Source organism: Somniosus microcephalus, chromosome 5 (assembly GCF_052327205.1).
Source record: "Somniosus microcephalus isolate GS21.2 chromosome 5, FLI_Smic_1.0, whole genome shotgun sequence".
NCBI classification, from domain to species: Eukaryota; Metazoa; Chordata; class Chondrichthyes; order Squaliformes; family Somniosidae; genus Somniosus; species Somniosus microcephalus.
This window is the reverse complement of record NC_140991.1, coordinates 255,046,671-255,061,688: the sequence shown is the minus strand read 5'-3', so window position 1 is coordinate 255,061,688 and position 15,018 is coordinate 255,046,671. Positions and strand designations below refer to the sequence as shown.

The 15,018-nt window shown below is 42.8% G+C and overlaps 1 protein-coding gene across 9 annotated transcripts in view; it reads right to left on the bottom strand.

Annotated features, from left to right (window-relative positions):
- atxn1a (ataxin 1a) overlaps positions 1-15,018 on the bottom strand; it is a 406,157-nt gene that overhangs the window by 87,156 nt on the left and 303,983 nt on the right. The window contains exon 7 of one of the 9 annotated variants that reach the window (XR_015078497.1): positions 948-13,992. The exons of the other annotated variants lie outside the window; for them this stretch is intronic. The gene's annotated coding sequence lies outside the window, so the exon portion shown is untranslated. Of the gene's footprint in view, positions 1-947; positions 13,993-15,018 lie in introns of those variants that run through there. 9 annotated transcript variants of the gene reach the window in all.

Below are 15,018 nucleotides of genomic sequence, written 5' to 3'. Positions count from 1 at the left end.
TTAACCGCCGTTCTACTCTCATAATCTCTCTTTGCCAATCTTATTTTCATCTTCACTTCCCCTCTCAACTTATTGTATTTGGTCTGGTTCTCCCTTGAAGAATTCACCTGACATCTATCATACACCCTCTTTTTTTGTTTCATCATCTTCTCCATCTCCCTCGTCATCCAAGGAGCCCATGCTTTGGTTCCCTTTCCCTTCCCTCTTGTTGGAATATACCTAGCCTGTACTTGGAACATCTCCTCCTTAAAGATCACCCATTGTTCCGTTACAGATTTTCCTGTCAGTGTTTGGTTCCATTTTACCCTGGCTAGATCCTTTTGCATCCCATTGAAGTTAGCCCTATTTCAGTTTAGAAGTTCCATGCTCCTCTCCATTGCTAATCTAAATCTTATGATACGATTATCACTTGTACCCAAGTTTTCTCCCACAGACACTTGGTCGATCTGGCCCACATCATTCCCCAGCACCAGATTTAGCAATGCCTCCTTCCTAGTTGGGCCAAGAACACACTGGTCAAGGAAATTCTCCTGAACACATTTCAGATATTCCTCCCCCTCCTTTCCCTTTACCCTAGCATTATCGCAATCTATATTTGGGTAATTAAAGTCCCCCAAATTCACCACTCTCTGGGCTAGAAATTCAGTTGCATGTGCGACCAGTTACCGCCCAAAAAGGGCTTCTGCGCCAGTAGAGGAGTTTGCGCTGATATTCAGCGCTGCGGTAATGGCGGCGGTAGCCGGTAGTGCTGCGCCGGCACCGATGACGTCATCGGTGTGCGCAGTGCCCCGGTTCCGCCCCGCTACCGGCCCGACCCCCATATTTAGTTGTGGCCGCCTCTTCCGCAGCGGCCGCAAACAACGTTGTGAAGACCGGGCCGTGCTGCAGCCTTAGTGGCGCTAGTTAAGGCGGAGGTGCGGCCGGCCGCACCTCCTTCCCCGGCCTCCTCCACCCCCGCCCCCCCCCGCGGCATTGCCGGCTGCTTTCCGTGGTGCCGGGCTCATTTGCCGGCACTATCAAGCGGCGAGCTCCCCGTTGCAGGCACCTCCCCCTTAAGAGAAGGAGGAGGCCTGCAGTACTGCAGCCTGCCGCTCCGCAGGGGGTGGCACAGCGGCACCTACAGCGCTGAAATTCAGTTTCAGCACCCCAAGCGGGGGCGGGCACACCCTGGAATAGCACCTGGTTCCGACTTGGGGCGCAAAAACTGAATATCTGACGGGCGCAACTGGCTCTGCGCGCAGCACTAACTTTTGGGCTCTAGCCAGCTGGCGGGGCCTTACTGAATTTCTAGGCCTACAGCTCTTGTATATCTCTGCGATTTTCCTGCAGATTTGCTCCTCTACCTCCCTCTCACTATTTGGAGGCCTGTAGAATACCCCTAATAGCGTGATCATACCCTTTTTGCTCTTCAACTCTAACCAAATAGATTCTGTCCACGGCAGCTGGGGAATTTAAATTGTTAATTAAATAAATCTGGAATAAAAAGTTAGTATCAGTAATGGTAACCATGAAACTATCGGATTGTCGTAAAAACCCATCTGGTTCACTAGTGTCCTTTAGGGAAGGAAATCTGCTGCCCTTACATGGTCTGTCCTATATATGACTCCAGATCCACAAGCAATGTGGTTGACTCTTAACTGCCCTCTGAAATGGTCTAGCAAGTCACTCAGTTGTAACAAACCGCTACAAAACACAGTAAGAATGAAACCGGACGGACCACCCAGCATTGACCTTGGCACTGGCTACGGACAGGGCAATGGCACACCCAGCCCAGTAAATATACCGCCGATCCTTCATCATCGCTGGGTCAAAATCCTGGAAGTCCCTATCTAACAGCACTGTGGGAGTACCTTCACCACACAGGCTGCAGCGGTTCAAGATGGCGGCTCACCACCACCTTCTCAAGGGATGGGTTGTGGCAAGGCCAGCATTTTATTGCCCATCCCAATTAATTTTTAAAAAATTACAGCCAATCTCTGGCACTGAAAATTAACTATTACGAGTCATTCCTGAGATTTTAAAAATGTAACATTTTAAATTTCATTTTTTTTTTTTTTTTACTTTTCCTGTTTCTTTTTTCTCTCTTAATCCAATCTCTTTCCGTCTCTTTATTTCTCTTTCTGTACCTTTGATATTGAATTCACCCACTATAATTTACACTTCCTGCTCAGTTCTTGAGCTGTTTATTTCACATTCCATCAATCTAATTAGTTAAGGAGATAAACAGTTGCTTGCCCTGTTCACCCAGGTCCCTGATGCCCTGTTCAGCTCACACTGTCAACAACTTGCAAAGCAAAAAATTAAAAAACCTAAATGTGCAAGGGCAAGTCTAACTAATGGCAGGCGCTGTTAGATGCCCTGTTACAGCAAAATTTGGCCCATAGGCGGAGAAATTGAGTTTGGGGCGATAACTTTAACAGTAACGAAAAAGTAGCACCGGGCGCTACGCCAGTGAATCCAACGCAAACTTTGGCGTTAGTGCTCCAGGAAGTGGAGCGCTAAATCAAACTACCACTTCCCTTGGAGCGCAAAAGTTCGGCAAAAGGGGCGGTAGCGGTGCAGCGCTGCTGGGAAAGGAGGCTCCTTCCCTCCCTTAAAGGGAAGGGCCATTGCTGCAGGCTCTGCATTCGATCGATGACCCGCGTCACCGACGGCAGCCGCGATCCGTGACGATCAACCCCAAGCACTAACAGCGTGCAGTGCTGATCAATCGCGGCACAGGAAAAAGTTTTAAAAAAACCTAAAGGGTGAAAACAAATTTTTAATTGACACAAGTGGCCTTACCTTTAAATACCGCTCCCCAAGCGGCCGGCCTCCCCAACAACGCCTCCTGCAGCTGTCGGTGTTATCGCCCGACAATGCTGCAGGGGTGGAACCGAAGTTCGGATCCGGGACGCTACTGGGGCGCTGCACAGCCGGATGAAGTCATGATCTCTGGGCGCAGGAGATCGTGGCGCTAGTGGTTACCGCTGCCGCAAACCTCCACGTGAATTTCGCAGGCGTGGTACTATCGCCGCGCCCGCTCACAAAGCCGGTAGCGCCCCATTATCACCCTCCGGAGGCGTTAACCGAAGGCGCAAAGGAGGCAAATTTCTAGCCCATAGTGTTTGGCATTCCAAACAGATAATTAGATACAACTAAATGAATACGCAAAACTGATGCCTGCTAGGAATGCAAAGCGGGATATTTGTTCAAATCAGATCAGGGAAGAACTGACGTTTACCTCAAAGAATTTGATTACTGCCCTTTGACAAAAAAAACTGAGATTTGAGTGTTTACCAGAGAACCAAGAGTCTTTTTATTGGTTAATGGGGTTAGGATACAAACGCAACATTAAATGATTCTGCGTCACTAATACAGCAAGATTATCAATGTGTACAAATACAAACTAAGCCCAAATTAGTATCAGAATCCAATGTTACAGATGGCTTTCACTTAAATAGCATGGCAGAAGGATTTGCATTTCTTTGCGCCTTTCACACTTATACGATGTCCCAAAGCAATTTACCCCCCTTCAGTCTTTCAATGTTGCATTTGTATCCTAATCCAATAAATTACTTTTGAATTGCAGTAACATAGTCCAATGCAGAGTACAAACCAAAACACTTGGAGGGGGAACTTGGAGGTGGTGTTGTTCCCATGTGCCTACTGCCCTTGTCCTTCTAGGTGGTAGAGGTTGCAGGTTTAAAAGCACAAACTTATTTATAGGGGGTCTCGTCAGCCTCCTCCTTCTCACTGCTGTGCCCACAAGCTTCACGTCTCATTGTGGGCCACACTAGGATTTCAAAAAATGCCTAGGGGCACAAAAACCGTGTTTAAAAAATCTATTAAGCGTTTTTTGAGGGTGTAACTAGCAGGACAGATAAGAAGGAACCAGTGGATGTAGTATATTTGGATTTTCAGAGGACATTTGATAAGGTGCCACACAAAAGGCTGCTAAACAAGATTAGAGCTCATGGGATTGGGAGTAATATATTATCATGGACTGAGGATTGGTTAACGGACAGAAAACAGCTATTTACAATCTATATCAGTGACTTAGAGGAGGGAACCGAGTGTAATATATCCAAGTTTGATGATAATACAAAGCTCGGTGGGAAAGTAAACCGTGAGGAGGACGCAAAGAGGCTGCAAAGGGAGTGATTGAGCAAGAAGGTAGCAGATGGAGTATAATATGGGGAAGTGTGACATTATCTGCTTTTAGTAAGAATGGAAAAGCATAATATTTTTTTAAAAAGGTGAGAGATTAGTAAATCACAGAAATTTACAGCACAGGAGGCCATTTGGCCCTTTGTGTCTGTGGCGGCCGACAAAGAGCGAGCCAGCCTAATCCCACTTTCCAGCTCTTGGTCCGTAGCCTTGTAGGTTATGGCACTTCAAGTACATATCCAAGTACTTTTTAAATGGGATGAGCATTTCTGTCTCTACCACCCTTTCAGGCAGTGAGTTCCAGACCCCCACTGCCCTCTGGTCCTAGTTCCTCTCCTGCTCCTATTTCTTACATTCTTAAAAGAACACCTTTAATTGAAGGGGGAGGGGAGAAAGTGTTGTAAACCTTTTACTTTCAATATTATCTAATTGAAAATTGTAAAACGCTTTTAAAAACGTGTGTGGACTCTGGTTCTTTCTAATCCCCCTCCCCACCCAGTTATTATTTGGGTGCACGTCACCCTTTAGGTCTGCCTAATGTTTAAATTTAAGTCTTGCTTTCTTCCAGCCTCCACTAAGTGTGAGGCTCATCCACTTTGGACCCAAGATAGATCTGAGTATTTTCCAAATGGCGAGCAGCTAGGAACTGTAGAGAAGCAGATAGATTTAGGGGTCCATGTACAGAAATCACTAAGCACTACTGGACAGGTACAAAAAATAATTTAAAAGGTCAATGGAATGTTGGGCTTTATCTCAAGGGGCCTGGAATACATGGGGTGGAAGTTATGTTACAGTTATACAGAGCTCTGGTTCAACCCCACCTGGAGTACTGCATTCAGTTCTGGGCACTGCACCTTAGGAAGGATATATTGGCCGTGGAGTGGGTGCAGTGCAGATTCACCAGAATAATACCAGGGTTAAATTACGAGGACAAGTTGCATAGACTAGGCTTGTATTCCCTTGGGAGGACTCGTAAAAATCAACATTTCATTGTGCAGTACACACGTCTGCTGCATATATATGACAAATAAAATTGAATTGAATTGAATAAAGAAGATTAAAGGGTGAACTAATTGAAGCGTTTAAGATAATTTAAGGAGTTGATAGGGTAGATAGGGAGACACTATTTCTTCTGGTGGGAGAGTCTAGAACAAGGGGCATAACCTTAAAATTAGAGTTAGGAGCAATGTCAGGAAGCACTACTTCATACAAAGGGTAGTGAAAATCTGAAACTCTGTCCAAAAAGCTGTTGAAGCTAGGTTCAATTGAAAATTTTAAAACAGATTGAAGTTAGGGAAGGGCCTACTCCTGTTCTTATGGTCCTCTACACCCCACACAGACAAGTCTCTTGTCCCATCTTTCAAGACCTCTGCTCGACAGAGTAGGTCTCGGATAAAATTAATGTAGTCCCTGGGTGGAATTATCTCATTTCTTTGCTGTGAATCAGTAAAGATTAGGGACTTTTAGAGATCATAGCAACAGCAATGAGAATGGGAATTTTGAAGTGGCTGATTCTATCATTTAGCTGACAGATTGGTTCAACTTTGCCAAAGTGGTTATTTCATAGCAGGCATATGTATTAGAGACAACTGCATTCAATCTCATTCACTTTCACATCATTGTTGAAAATAAAACAAAAATGTGTAGTCAAATACAAAGTGACAGCAAACTCATGATCCACTGTGGGACCTAACCAGCAATATTTTGCTCACCCAGAAATACTTTTAATCAGAAGATGTTGAGCATGAAAGTCAAAGTAGCAGCAAGGGCTTGAGTGATGCACTGTCCTACCGCCTAGCTCCAATGGCAGCCATGTTGAGAAGGTTAAACAAATTATCTGATCATTATCACATTGTTGTTTGTGGGAGCTTGCTGTGCGTAAATTAGGTGCTACAATTCCTACATTTCAACAGCGACTACACTTCAAAAGTACTTCATTGACTGTAAAGTGCTTTGGGACATCCTGAGGCCATGAAAGGTGCTGTATAAATGCAAGTCTTTCTTTCTTTAAACATCCGCTCTCTGGCAGTTGCAAGGGTCCTACTTGAAATTAGATTGGGACAGCCAGTTCCTAGTGGGCACAGCAGAAAGCTGCCCACATCTCAGCACAAATTGCTATAATTTGGCAATTATGCTAAATCAGTTTTTAAGAGTGGCTGGTGTAGGAAGTGGGAAGTAAACTCAGACTGGTGCTTATTATGCTGGGGATATTGCACACTTATGGGTCAGAGTAGAGGGAGCTTTAACCCGCATCATAACGGACGTGGGAACGAGGATAACGATACTGGATGAAAAAGTTCCATTTTCCCCTGCTCTGATGTCCATACCTTGATGAGCAGAAGAGCAAACAATTGCACTAAAAAACAAATTCTTCAACAAAATAAATTTGTAGATTGAATCTGGCAGTTTGTCCTACACATTGTTAAAGCTGAGCAACAGGATATAAAATCGTCTCCTTAAAACACCACTAATAATAGGCTCTTACAGTACAACTCCTATGGGTTTAATTTCCTCTGCGTGCTATTTTCAGTGCACCGAGTTAACGACTGTTAAAATAGCTCAGAAAGGAACTTAAACAAACACATTAATTGCTGCATCAAGAATAGCACTGAGGAAATTAATCCAGTCAATGGTTTTGTGACCTCAAAGTCCAGCTTTCCAACACTGTGTACTGTCCTCCAATTGCTGCAATGTGATCACTTCATTATGAACTTCATTAAACAGCAGCCAGGAAGAATTCTCTAACATTAATAAAATACCCTGCTGAGCAATTTAGTAAGGAAATAGCAAAAAAACAAAATAAGGCAGCTGATCTTAGTCAAACTGGACAATAGATAAAATCCTTTTCATTTCTTCAATTATATTATTTAAGTTCCTTCCACTACTTCATTTTTTTTAATCATTAACATTGTTTTGGATTGCCATATTCAGTATTTGTTCCTTTATTATATTTTCTTCCTCGGTTTTTCATTCGATGTTCACATTAAATTCTTCAACAATTTTATTTTCGTCTCATCTTGTGGGGAGGCAGGAGGGAGTGTTATCAAAGAAAAGACAAAATCAGGAAAGTCAGAAAGGAGGTCTCTCCAGGAAAATTAACAGCTGAATTTAACACAGGAAATGTAGTAGAACTGCATGAGCTGCTTATGATGGTGCGTAATTTTAACACCTTGGGTTTTTGGCCCCCTCCTATTTCTCATCTATATGCTGCCCCTTGGGGACATCATCCAAAAACACGGCGTCAGTTTCTACATGTATGCTGACGACACTAGCTCTACCTCACAACCTCTTCTCTCGACCCCTCCAGTCTTTAAATTATCAAACTGCTTGTCCGACATCCAGTACTGAATGAGCAGAAATTTTCTACAATTAAATATTAGGAAGACCAAAGCCATTGTCTTCAGGACCTGCCACAAACTCCGTTCCCTAGCCACCAACTCCATCCCTCTCCCTAGCACCTGTCTGAGGTTGAACCAGATTGTTCGTAACCTTGGGTGTCATATTTGACCTTGAAATCAGCTTCCAACCACATATCCGTGGTGTAACTAAAATCGCCTATTCCCACTTCCGTAACATTGCCTCAGCTCATCTGCAGCTGAAACCTTCATGCATGCCTTTATTACCTCTAGACTGGACTATTGCAACGCACTCCTGGCTGGCCTCTCACATTCTACCCTACGTAAACTTGAGGTCATCCAAAACGCCGCTGCCCGTGTCCTTATTCACACCAGTCCCGTTCACCCATCGCCCCTGTGCTCATTGACCTACACTGGCTCCTGGTTAAGCAACGCCTTGATTTCAAAATCCTCATCCTCGTTTTCAAATCCCTCGCTCGCCCCTTCCTATCTCTGTAATCTCCTTCAGCCCCACAACCCACCCAGAGATATCTGAGCTCCTCAAATTCTGCCCTCTCGAGCATCCCTGATTATAATTGCTCAACCATCGGTGGCTGTGCCTTTAGCTGCCTAGGCCCTAAGCTCTGGAACTCCCTCCCTAAACCTCTCTACCCTCCTTTAAGACCCTCCTGAAAACTTACCTCTTTGACCAAGCTTTTGGTCATCTGCCCTAATTTCTTATGTGGTTCGGTGTCAATTGTTTGTCTTATAACACTCCTGTGAAGCGCCTTTGGACGTTTTACTACATTTAAAAGCACTATATAAATACAAGTTGTTGTTGTTATCTTGCTCCTTAGAGCATGCCTTAGGTACTTGCAGGCTATTACCATGATTATTGAAGGTAGGTACTGAACAGCAATCTTGCTGATTTTATGGAGCTCAGAAAAACAAACTATTACAGCAGTAGGCCAACGTTAACCAGGTTTACTCCTGACTTAACAATACTTTAATCTTTCTCACTTACATAGATGCCACCAGGGGGTGCAGTACTGCAGGCAAGAAATGTATTAATCTGGAATTTAAAAAGTTAGACATGTGATTCTCCCCCACTGCTCCCCAACTCATTTCTCAACATTTTCTGGGTTTTGAAACACATGGCCATAGGTTCTGCTTCTCTGAAGTTAACCTGGGTGACAGATCCAATCGGCCACACTATAAGTCATTGAAATCATGTTCCCAAAATAAAACAAAATTTATAGACGGTCCAAAAAATGTTGGCAAGATGGCAACGAGAGTTTTTTTTTGGAAGTCTCCAGACTTGGGATTAGTGACTTGGTTGTTAGCTTTTCCTTAGTGGTACATGATAGCACTGCAAGTTAGCTGGTGCTCTACAGATCCAGGCAGTTACTGTAAACGGAATGCGCGCTTGCCAGTTCCTTTCTCTGCTTTATTATTTTCACATGATTCCATTGTTTAACTATTTTATGTGAGCTCTGCTTACAAGAATCCTCTAAAGGAACATTGATGAAATTGGAACTCATACAAAAAGGCAGCCAAATGGGGAGGAAAAAAAATACACCAAGACAAGGAAGTGCCATTTATAAATTGAAAAATCTATTTTTGCATAGTCCAACTAAATTTTTTGCTATTAGAAATCCATTGGTCTGACGACTTACGTCTTGGGAATCAGAAACGAGCCCCATCTTCAGCGCCTGCCAATCCTGTTCCTGTTTCAAAGTCACTGACTGACAACTCACTTTCTCCCGTGCCTGTTCTGTTTGCAGTTCTCCCTCACAAATACCAGGATAAAACTTGGTGCCCAGTATTGCTGGTTTTTATTTGGTTTGCAAAACCAAGGCAACAGAAGCTAGACTGTAACACACAGTGACTGCAGAGTATTCCACAGATCTATGATTGACAGGAAAAGCAATGACCACAAACCTTTTAGATCACATATCAAAAAAAGCTCACAGCCTAAAATACACAGTAATGTAAAATCAGCAATGATTTGAAACCCAATTTCGGTCACGACTATGGGTTAGAGCAAGCTTTAAAAATAAAGAGAGCAATTTCAACAATTGCCATTAAAAATCTAATTTAGCAAAACAGAAGGCAAATCTTGGAAGTTAACTGATACCATAAAGAATTAAAGGGGCAGTTTAAAAAAAACTTCCATGCTCAGAGGGTGGTTAGAATATGCCATTGTCTGTGACAAAACCACTGTTGAAGCCGAGCCCATAATTTATTTTTAGAAAAAGAGGAATATCAAAGGATAATAAAAAGGGGAGGGGGGGTAAGGAAGAGGTCAGGAAAGTGGGATTAGACTAGGTGTCTTGTGAGGAAAAACACAAGCTCAGGTCAGACGGTCCATTTCTATGATGTATTCTATTCAATAGTTTCATTAAAAATGTGTGTTCTGAGGTGTTTTTTTAAGATGTTACAATCTAGTCAAATCTACTTGTGCTGTTTTTCTACTGTTGCTTGGTCAAGTCAGATTCTGGGAGACCAATTTACACGAGTTAGCCCCTGGCGTTTAAATAATCAAGTTCGGCTCCCTTATCCTGGTGGCAGAATCGTAGCCCCTAGCTCCCAACACAACAGTCTCAGGCAGGTGGCAGCAACCCTAGAGTAAACCAGCCAGATCCTCTGACTGCCAAACTTGGTTAAAAAAAACCCCATATAGTCTGGCACATCACTAAATACAATGGCCCTGAATTTGAGGTTAGCAGCAAAGCAAAAGTGTTTGCTCCTGGACCTGAAGTACGCTCCGCACAGGGATTTCGTAATCCTTGTGTCGAGAACTTCGGGCTTTCCGACCTTGAATTCAATTCAACGGAACTTAATGGGGGTCCCCTTGTGCAAAGTGCTGTGACGTCAACAGGCTGTCTAAGCAGCCAATCAAAAGGCAGAATTCTCAGACAGCAAACAAGGAAATGGGTAAGCCCTTAAAAGCCTAACTTTTTTAAATAGTTAGAGAGCAAAAGAAAGATTGGGGTTCTCACATGGGGAAAAGGAAAACCTAAAATAAAAATGCACAAACTTAATAAGTTCCTTAAAAATTTAAAGTTTTTTTAAAAAATGGACAAGTTTAACACTGTGCAAAATTAAAATTAGTTTTCCAGGCCCTTAACATTTGCTTAACAGTCAATATGCTGTTAAAACCCCAGTTACACGCAATCCCTTCTAAAGTGACTTTTAGTGGGGAATTTAACAGCATACTTACTGCAGAAGAGCCAAAGTTTGTGTCAGTTTCAATAACTTAGGAGATTTCACCGATTGCTGGCTCTGTGGTGGGGGTGAGGGGGGGCGGGGGGTGTGCACAGCGCAGCCAGTTTTGGAGCAGTCATTGACAGACCACAACTTCGGGGTTTCTGCATGCGCTTGCACATGCACCAAATCCCGAAGTTGCGGTCAGTTTTAAAGGTGACGGCGTACTCGGACTACAGTGTCATATGGACGCCAAATTCAGGGCCATTATAAAAGCAGCCTTAATTTCTAGTTAACTACTAACTTAGCACGAGAGCAAAGCCAGTAAGCTCACAATTCATGTTTCAAGTAACTTTTTCCTCTCCTTGCTTGCCAACTATATTAAGGATTTCCTCCCTGTATCTGGAATTCTTCACTGTGGAGGGTTTTCTGCGGGGTTAAGACTTGGATTTTTCTTTCCGCTGGTCTGCTTCCATTCTCATCCTCTGCCTTCTGCATTTTTGTTTTGCACTGCCCCAGAATTTGAAGTGGGTGTCTTCTAAACACAAATAGCGTTCCCAACCATACTGATCTCAAATGCGACTGATCATTCTGGGCGGCATACATTACATAGGAACAGGAGTCGGCCATTCAGCCCGTCAAGCCTGTTTCACTATTCAATTAAATCATGACTGATCTGTATCTTAACTCCATCTACCCACCTTGGTTCCGTAACCTTTGATACCCTTACCTAACAAAAATCTATCAATCTCAGTTTTGACATTTTCAATTGACTTAGCCTCAACAGCTTTTTGGGGGAAAGAGTGTTTTCCACATTTCCACTACCCTTTGCGTGAAGAAGTGCTTCCTGACATCAACCCAGAACAGCCGAGCTCTAATTTTAAAGTTATATCCTCTTGTTCTGGACTCTCCCACCAGAAGAAATAGTTTCCCGATCTACTCTATCAAATCCTTTCATCATCATAAACACCTCCATTGGATCACCCCTTAAAGGGAATACAAGTCTAGTCTATGCAACTTGTCCTCAGAATTTATCCATTTTAACCCTGGTATAATTCTGGTGAATCTGCACTACACCCACTTCATGGCCAATATATTCTTCCAGAGGTGCGGTGCCCAGAACTGAATGCAGTACTCCAAATGGGGTCTCACCAGAGCTCTGTTCAGCTGTAACATAACTTCCACCCCATGTATTCCAGTCCTCTTGAGATAAAGGCCAACATTCCATTAGTCTTTTAAATTATTTTTTGTACCTGTCCACTAGCTTTTAGTGATTTCTGTACTTGAACCCCTAAATCTCTGCTCGTCCACAGCTCCTAGCCATTTAGAAAATACTCTGAACGATCTCTCGGGTCCAAACTTTCCCACATTGAACTCCATCTGCAACAATTTTGCCCATTCACTTAATTTATCAATTTCCTTTGCAACTTTCTGCTCCCATCTACACTACACAACTGGTTCTCTAGTGTCCTTCAGGATGGAGAACCCATTACTCCTACCCAGTCTGACCTACATGTAACTCTAGCCCACATTATGTGATTGACTTTTAATGTCCTCTGATGTGGCCTGGAAAGTCATTCAGACAATCACTTCAACAAGGCAGCTTCCCCCACCTTCTTAGGGTAATTAGGGATGGGCATCAAAATGTGCCGCTGCCAGTGTTGCCCGCATCCCAAGAAAAACTTCTTAAAAAAGCAGCTTCCTGTAAATCTGAGGCGCAAGTCGTAACTTAACACAGGTTCTTTTCTTTATAACCTATAACCCAGGGAGATAGAAGTTATGGGTGTGACGTATACACTGGATTTTACAGCAATTTTGGAAAGAATGCAAAAAAAAGCACTGAATTATGGCTGTAGAATTAAGATTTCAAACTATAAACTCTTGTCCAAAGATCCTGGGAAAAATGTTAAGAATGCTTGGCTAAGAATGCATTTTCCCAGTAGAAATCTAATAAAATACAGATTCAAAATAATGAGTGTGGAATTCTGTTACAGATTTAGAAAACAAATATCAAATTCAGTAGTGGTCTGCTTATTTCCCTTTTACTGATACATTAGAAAGAACAGAACCCAAACTGAGACCCTGTACAGTCTCAGAATTACTTTGACTTTAGGAATAACAATTGACTGATCAGGCTATGAAATACTGAAGCACATATTTTATTTTTGTATGTCAAGTTATGACTTTGTCTGAAAATATCTTAAATGTACAGTCTTTATGGTTTTTTTTATTTAAATATAAAAAAGGAAGTATTTATGTAGATCAGAGATGTCCAAACTATAGCTTATGGGCCTGAGCCATGGCAACCCAACCCACTGAGGCCTGACAATCCAAGTCTTGAAGCCCAGCAACTGAGTCCTATTTGGGCTTTTATTTTGTACTGTCCTGCTTGAATTCTGTGGGCCTGGGGGTTTGGATAGGGCTGTTTCTAGCACTGTAGCCTTATTGGGGAATAAATCTTAAAACCAGAACACAAAGATCTGTTCGTATCAGCAATTTGAGATATATGTAAATTAATGGGAACACAGACTTAAACTATATGTGTCATCTGTGAACCCCATGACATACATCTGTGTGTCCACCAAGGGGGGGGGGGGGGGGGGAAAGAGGGGAGAGAGGGAGAAGAGAAGAGAAATGCTCGGACACTTCAGCCATAGATACAGCCTTTTTGTTTTGAATTAACTAGACAAATAAGATTTCTCATGTAATGATATACTGCATTCTTTTCTGGAGAGCTCACTGGGTAAATATTTGGTAATTTATTGAACATTTTTGTGGTTATTTTTTCTCTCTCTCTGGAAGAAACAAACACTCCAATTCGCACCAACAGTGCAACACAGGCAGCAGAAAATATTAGAAGCCAGAGCACAAGAAAATATGGGCACATTTCCACATGAAGTTTTTTTTTCTTAAAGGGAGTTCTGGAATACAACACAACCTTTTTCTGCTGATTACAAGGGGCAGTCACACACTAAGGTCTACTCGATATTACATAGATTTATGGGATTTAGATAGTAGTCCCTTGAGGATGGATATTTACTTTCTCCCCTTTCAAAATCACATGGTACTCTATGCAGGTTTTCAGTTGCAAGGAGTATCTATTTACAGGATTAGAAAATTGGCAGCAGGAGATTGACAAATGCACACATCCACACATTTTTTCAGTTTACACGATCGCCTGGAGTAAAGTTCCTTTTTTTTACAACTACATTATATGTTGGTGTTGAAATTCTGTTTCAGGACTCCTGGGATTGAGGCTGTAGTTAATCAGGAGTGAATCCGCCTCTGAAGTAAATCAACCCTGCAAAAACGACATTAAAATTAGCACCCTGGATACAGTAAGGAATTAAACCAGGCCTCTCCTGCTGGTGTGCTGAGTGCACAATAAATCTGCAGGCAGTGCCAGATACACGAGCCTTTCTGGAGCCCTAGAACACAATGCCATGGCATTTCCCTTGCAATTAAAATACTAACCAGCTTTCACAGTCTGCTGCTATCTATACAGGGCATTTGTCAGTCTGAGGTTCTGTGCAGTAACGAGCTACAGAGTGGGGACTGTCCCACACCCTGCAAAATTTAGTGCTGAACTCAAGCGGATTCACTCTAAGTGCTTCCTTTAAATGGATCTCAAGTCTTGCTTCTGATCCCCACCCCCACTGGTTGGCACTTTGCCAGCCCATTCTTTACCGACTCCCTTGTGTGCAAGATCACAGGAGATTGGCTAGTTCTACTAAAACTTGAAATAACTCTTCTCCACTGTATATAAAATTGAAGTATACACTAATGGAATCAGTATCCACACAATCAGCTTCTCAAACATACCAAACTGATTTGCTAGCTCTAGGAAAATAAACCTAGCATGTAGTTACAGGTGGTATTTAAACCACAAATAACTTGGGAGCCAAACATGTTCCAGATGCAACTTGATTTTGAGGCAAACAGGCATCTGTGAACATACTCTGCAGATGTTTCTAATACACAAAAGTTTGGACACTTACAAAACCCTTATAAAACATGTCCTACATTATTACCATATCTGCACCTAATTTCAGTGTCTATCTCACGTCTTCTCTCAAACCATAGATCATTCCCAGCCTAAGGATCCTGCTCCCGTGTAATGGGCAATGCCATTCCTGAATCTGCCAACATTGGGTATATGGCAGAGTTTGACACTTCACCCAATGTAATTACTGCCAGGTTTCCTGCTCCTGATCACCATCAAGTGACCCTCTTTGAACGTACAAGTGCGTGGACAGAGTGAGCACAGCTGTGATGCCATTCATGGCGCAATGCCCTGCCTTTCTCTCTATATTCAGGCAGGAAATAT